At 37.6% G+C, this 7,286-nt stretch overlaps 1 pseudogene; it reads left to right on the top strand.

The window, feature by feature from the left end:
* Positions 1-308: 308 nt before the first annotated feature.
* Positions 309-2,567, top strand: LOC101044477 (HBS1-like protein pseudogene; annotated as a pseudogene).
* The last annotated feature ends 4,719 nt before the right edge of the window (positions 2,568-7,286 follow it).

Genomic DNA, 7,286 nt, shown 5'->3' with positions numbered 1-7,286 from the left:
AGGGTCTAGAAAGCTTCTATGGAAAACAATGTGGAGATTCCATGAAGAACTAAAAGTAGAAACTACCATTTGATTCAACAATCCCACTACAGGGTGTCTACCCAGAAGAGAATAAGTTATTATTCAAAAAAAGACACTTGCACACACTTTTATAGCAGTACAATTCACAATTGCAAACTCATGGAACTAACTCAAATGCCCATCAGTCAACAAGTGTATAAAGAAACTGTGGGGCGTAGAGGCCTGCCAGAAGCTGAGATGGCGCAAAGGTGTTCTCCAGGCCGCAGTTGGCGCCGTATCAGTGTTTTGGAAGGAGTTAAGGGGCTGTGACAAACGCCCTCTCAGCCGTCATGGCCCGGCATCGGAATGTTCGAGGTTATAACTACGATGAAGATTTTAGAAGATGATGATCTCTATGGCCAATCCGTAGAGGATGATTATTGTATTTCGCCATCAACAGCTGCTCAGTTTATTTATTTACGGCGTGACAAACCTTCCGTTGAGCCTGTAGAAGAATATGCTTATGAAGATCTGAAAGAATCTTCCAATTCTGTTTGGAATCATCAGCTCAGTGGATTTGGTCAAGCTCGTCTTTATTCATGCCTTGATCACATGAGAGAGGTACTTGGAGATGCTGTGCCAGACGACATATTAATTGAAGCAGTTCTGAAGAACAAGTTTGATGTGCAGAAGGCTTTGTCAGGGGTTCTGGAACAAGACAATGTGCAGAATTTGAAGGACAAGAATGAGGGAACTGTATCTACAGGAAAGATAGCAAAAGGAAAACCTGTAGCTTCCCAGTCATCTCGAAGTGAATCTGAAATTGTGCCAAAAGTTGCTAAAATGACTGTATCTGGAAAGAAGCAAACTATGGGATTTGAAGTGCCTGGAGTAACTTCTGAAGAAAATGGTCATAGTTTCCACACACTTCAAAAGGGACCACCCAGTGAAGATGTCAGCATTGCTTCTTCTGATGTTCTTGAGACTGCTTCTAAATCTACTAATCCACCCCACATGATTCAAGCATCAGAAGAGCAGAGTTCAGCCCCAGCGTCAGTGAAAAAGTCTGGCAAGCTGAGACAGCAAATAGATGTGAAGGTGGAACTGCAGAAGTGGCAAGGAGGGAAGCAGCTCCTCGACTTAGTGGTCAATGGTCATGTGAATGCTGGGAAAAGTACTCTGATGGGCCATATACTTTATCTTCTGGGTAATGTAAACAAAAGAACTATGCCTAAGTATGAACAGGAGTCTAAAAAGGCTGGCAAAGCTTCGTTTGCAATGCATGGGTCTTGGATGAGACTGGAGAAGAAAGGAAAGGGGAGTAACCATGGATGTTGGTGTGACCAAGTTTGAAACCACAACTAAAGTTATTACATTAATGGATGCTCCAGGCCATAAGGACTTTATTCCAAATATGATTACAGGAGCAGCCCAGGCGGATGTAGCTGTTTTAGTTGTAGATGCCAGCAGGCGAGAGTTTGAAGCTGGATTTGAGACTGGAGGACAAACACGAGAACGTGGACTCTTGGTCCGTTCTCTGGGAGTGACGCAGCTTGCAGTTGCAGTTAATAAAATGGATCAGGTTAATTGGCAACAAGAAAGATTTCAAGAGATTACTGGAAAACTTGGGCACTTTCTTAAGCAAGCAGTTTTCAAGGAGAGTGACGTAGCTTTTATTTCTACAAGTGGTCTCAGTGGTGAAAATCTAATCACAAGATCTCAGTAGAGTGAACTCACAAAATGGTATAAAGGACTGTGTTTATTAGAACAAATTGATTCCTTTAAGCCTCCCCAGAGATCTATTGACAAGCCTTTCAGATTATGTGTATCTGATGTTTTCAAAGATCAGGGATCTGGATTTTGCGTAACTGGTAAAATTGAAGCTGGTTATATTCAAACTGGTGACCGACTACTGGCAATGCCTCTTAATGAAACTTGTACCATAAAAGGAATCACTCTGCATGATGAACCTGTCGACTGGGCAGCAGCAGGCGATCATGTTAGTCTTACTTTGGTCGGGATGGATATCATCAAAATCAATGTTGACTGTGTATTTTGCGGCCCCAAAGAACCCATTAAAGGTTGTACTCGTTTCAGAGCCCGAATCCTCATCTTTAACATTGAAATTCCTATGACTAAAGGATTTCCTGTGCTGTTACACTACCAAACTGTCAGTGAACCTGCCATTATTAAACGATTGATTAGTGTCTTAAACAAAAGCACGGGTGAAGTCAAAAAGACAAAGCCTAAGTTTTTGACTAAAGGTCCTAATGCATTGGTGTAGCTACAGACACAAAGACCAATAGCTCTTGAGCTATACAAAGACTTTAAAGAGCTGGGGAGGTTTATGCTACCTTATGGTGGTTCTACAATAGCTGCTGATGTGGTCACTGAGATAAAAGAATGATGGGTCAGAATTTCTACCATGTTTCCGGACATAGTGAAATAGCCAACTTCTGTTTGAAAGAATCCAGTTATTAAGTCAAAGGAACAATGTACAATTGATATTTTTTTAGATGAGAGAGAAAAATTAAAGCTAAAATTAGCTGCAAAGAAGTATTAATAATCACCTCTGCAAAACTTCTAAGTTGCCAACTGGCAAAGAAAGACTAGTATTAAAACAACTTTTCCTTGGAAATGTTAGTAAATTAATTTACTTTGCTGAGATTTACGTCGTGTCAAAAATAGTATCTGAAGATACTGAATCATCATGAAATGAACTCTACTTCCAGCCAAAGCACAAATAATTTGCAGTTTTCTCTTTTGATTCCATTGTACTGCACATGTTTTAAGGAAAAGTAACTTAATTGGGTTTTTTAGGCAGTTGATATTTGACCTAAGCTTTTTTTTTTTTTAAGTTAACTCTAAGAAACGATTTGGGGAAGGTTATAGTAAAGGTATTTTGTGGTGAGCATAAGAATGTCCCTCCCCAAACAAGTAAACTTGTGAAAGTTTAATTTGGAATTAGTGGAAGTTGTTCCTTTGATAGCCAAGATATTATTTAAGTTTTAAAGCCAGCTAATAAAATGCCTTAGTTTGAGCATAATAATAATAAAAAAAGAAACTGTGATACACACACACACACACACACACACACACACACACACGCAATAGAATACTATGCAGCCATAAAAAGGAATGAATTAATAGCATTTGCAGTGACCTGGAGGAGAATGGAGACTATTGTTCTAAATGAAGTAACTCATGAATGAAAAACCAAACACCGAATGTTCTCACTGATATATGGGAGCTAAACTATGAGGATATAAAGGCATAAGAATGATAACAATGAACTAATGAACTTTCGGGATTTGGAGGGAAGAGTAGAAAGCAGCAAAGGACAAAAGACTGCAAGTACGATGCAGTGTATACTGCTGAGGTGATGGGTGCACCAAAATCTCACAAATCACCACAGAGGAACTTACTCATGCAACCAAATAGGATCTGTACCCCAATAACTTATGGAAACACAAAAGAATTTAAAAAGAAATAATTTTTATAACTACTTCCTTTTGTTTCAACTATGAAGTAAATCTACCTTTAAAATGTTGCCTTTCACAGATCTGAAAATAATTTTAAACTTAAACCACCTCCTACTTAGTTGAACACATCTAGTTCTTTTCCACTTTTGTGATATGGTTTGTCTACGACTTCACTAGCTACATTTATTTTTCTGGACAAACTTGATCTCCAGTAGTTGATTCAATGCTCTGAATGTGATCCAACAAGGAAGGAAAACAATGGAACTTGTCTGACTTCAGTTTAAGGAGTGAAGTTCCACCTTTGCAAACTAAAACTGTGTTATCTTTTCTTAAAATAATTTTTAATATTGCTAAAGGGAACACAGACTTTTTAAAAAAATAAGTAAAAGAGACAAGGGTTTAATCCTGGTGTCAACCCCTTATTATCTTTGTGAACTTAAGCTAGTTTCTTAACATTTTTGAGTAAAAAGTATATTACTTACGTAATGGGACACTTTAATAAGAAGTACAAGGTTATTTTGAGAGGATAAAATGAGATAATTAGGTAATCAGCACAGAGTGAACTCTTACCTCCATTACAATTCTTTAAAAATTTTTTGAGAGACAATTTCGCTGGATAATTGTCTAAAACCCTCTGTAAGCAAGAGAATGAATTTCCTAGACAGAAAAGCAAAGATAAACTTAGGTGAAAATCTGAATGAAAAATGAAACTCCAGCAGAGAATTTGGAACTGTCCAATCCAGAAATGCTGAAATCAGCAGGACTGACAGGTTGCAGCTCAGGACAGCACAAGAAAATGAATTAATAAGTACAAAAATCTTTTACAATTTATAAAGTTTAACACAACAGCAACAGTAATTTATCCCATTTTTTTTTTAATTTAAAGCAATTTAGATTAATAGCTTCATTTTATGAAGCTAAACCCTCATAGAATATCTATATCCTTTTCCTAATCAGAGGTTAAAACTCCAGTTAATTTTCAATGAATTTTGAGTGAATGTTTGTTTGACAAAAGTTTATAACTTAAATTTGTCACACTATTTATATAACTCAACAAAACTGTCATTTTCCCTTAACAGTATACAGGAAATTTCCCATTACAATTTGTAACAGTGTGCTGGCTTTTTAATTGTCGTTTTATTTTACTTTGTAATTTTTAATTTTTGTGGGTACATAGTTGTATGTATTTATGGGGCACATGAGATGTTTTTGTGCAGGCATATGATGTGTAATAATTATATCATGGAAAATGGGATATTCATTCCTATAAGCATTTATCCTTTATGTTACAAACAATCCAACTATACACTCTTAGTTATTTCAAAATATACAATTAAATTATTTTGATTATAGTACCCCTTTTGTGCTATACAATTCTAGGTCTTACTTATTCTTTCAAATGATTTTTCTTGTACCCATTAATTGTACCCATCTTTCTTCTTGACCCCTCTAATTAACCTTTCCACCCTCTGGTAGCCATCCTTCTGCCATCTCCATAAGTTCAATTGTTCTGATTTTTAGATCCCACAAATAATTGAGAACAATGTGATGTTTGTCTTTCTGTGCCTGTCTTAATTTACTTAACCTAATGATCCCCAGTTACATTCATGTTGTTGCAAATGACTGAATCTCATTCTTTTTTTATGGCTGAATAAAACTCCATTGTGTATAAGCACTATATTTGAAAAATACATTCATGGATTGATGGACATTAGGTTGCTTCAAAATCTTGGCTATTGTGAACAGTGCTGCAACAAACACGGGAATATATATCTTTCTTCAATATACTGATTTCCTTTTTTCTCAGTTACATACCCATCAGTGGGATTGCTGGATCATATGCTATCTCTGTTTTTAGTTTTTGAGGAATCTCCAAAATGTTCCTCATAGTGGTTGTACTAATTTACATTCCAACCAACAGTGAATGAAGGTTCTCTTTTCTTCATAGCTTTTCCAACATTTGTTATAGTATGTATTTTGGATGAAAACCATTTTTTTTAAAAACTTTTTTTTTTATTGCATTTTAGGTTTTGGGGTACATGTGATGAACATGCAAGATTGTTGCATAGGTACACACTTGGCAGTGTGGTTTGCTGCCTTCCGTCCCCTCACCTGTATCTGTCATTTCTCCCCATGCTATCTCTTCCCACCTCCCCACCCCCCCTCCCCTCCCCCATTTCCCCCCAACGGACCCCAGTGTGTAGTGCTCCCCTCCCTGTGTCCATGTGTTCTCATTGTTCAACACCCATCTATGAGTGAGAATATACGGTGTTTGATTTTCTGCTTTTGTGTCAGTTTGCTGAGAATGATGGTTTCCAGGTTTATCCATGTCCCTACAAAGGACGTGAACTCATCTTTTTTGATGGCTGCGTAATATTCCATGGTGTATATGTACCACATTTTCCCTATCCAGTCTATCATCGTTGGGCATTTGGGTTGGTTCCAGATCTTTGCTATTGTAAACAGTGCTGCAATGAACATTCGATCCCGTTACTGGGTATATATCCAAAGGATTATAAATCATTCTACTACAAGGACACGTGCACACAGATGAAAACCATTTTAACTGGGATAAGATAATATCTCCTTGTAGTTTTGATTTGCATTTCTTTGATGATCAATGATGTTGAGCACTGTTTCGTATACCTGTTAGCCTTTTCTACGTCTTCTTTTGAGAAATGTTTATTGAAAGCTTTTGCCCATTTTAAAAATGAATTTTAAATCTATAGGTCTTTCTTCCTAGAGAGTTGTTTGAATTCCTTATATATTCTGGTTATTAACCCATTGACAGATGGATACTTCACAAATATTTTCTGCCATTCTGTGGATTGCATTTTCACATTGTTGATTGTTTCCTTTGCTGTGTAGAAGTTGGGTTTTTTGGTTTGCTTATTTCTCTGTTGTTTGTTTGACAGTGTCTTACTCTATCTCCCAGGCTGGAGTGCAGTGGTAGTGGCTTGATTATAACTTACTTCAGCCTTGAACTTCTGCGCTCAAGAAATCCTCCCACTTCAGCCATATGCTCTGGCTCATGTCTCCTTAGGTCATGTGCCACCCTAGTCCTCTGGCTCTGAGCCCCATTCTGCACTAGGAGTTGTCTAGAATTTGCCATCCTTGTGTTCTAGACTGCCTTTCACATTTACCTAGGCCCTCAGAGCACTTTTATCTGCAGCAGCAAGGCTTGCTGAGAATCTCAATTTCCAGCTGCTGGGAATGGTGAATATCCTCTGGCTAGAGCTTATTCAAGCTCCTTTCATGCACGGATATTGGCTGGTCCCTGCACAATTTTGCTCTCTGCTATGGCAGGGCAGTGATAAATTCAATTTAAAGTCCTCCAGTCACTGTATTGTCTCTCCCCAAAGTGTACAGACTTTCCACACCACAAGGCCACTGCCAAGGAATAAGGGAGGGGTGTCATTGGCAATTCAAGTCTGTCTCTCTGACCCTCTTCAATTCCTCTTTTAGCGATATGAAGGTAAAACCAGATCCCGTGATTGCTCACCTCATTTTTGGTTCTTGTGATGGTACTTTTCTGTACCATCTGTGTGCAGATGTTAAAATTTGATATTCCTGTAGGGGTTGAGGGGAAGCAAAACATGTAGGCTTCTATTCTGCCATTTTGCTCCACCCTTCTCTTGTTTATTTAATTTATGATATTGTTTTAGAAACCTTGGTGCTTCATACATATCTTATTAAGACTTTTCAACGTTCTACTTTTCTCATTGACAAGATATTGAGGTAAATCTTATTTCCAATGCTAATGACTAATATGTAAATTGGGTTGACATTTTTGATAGAGGAAAC

This window comes from Saimiri boliviensis, chromosome 13 (assembly GCF_048565385.1).
Source record: "Saimiri boliviensis isolate mSaiBol1 chromosome 13, mSaiBol1.pri, whole genome shotgun sequence".
Lineage (NCBI taxonomy): Eukaryota > Metazoa > Chordata > Mammalia > Primates > Cebidae > Saimiri > Saimiri boliviensis.
The sequence above is the reverse complement of the archived record's forward strand: the minus strand, read 5'-3'. Positions and strand labels throughout refer to the sequence as shown.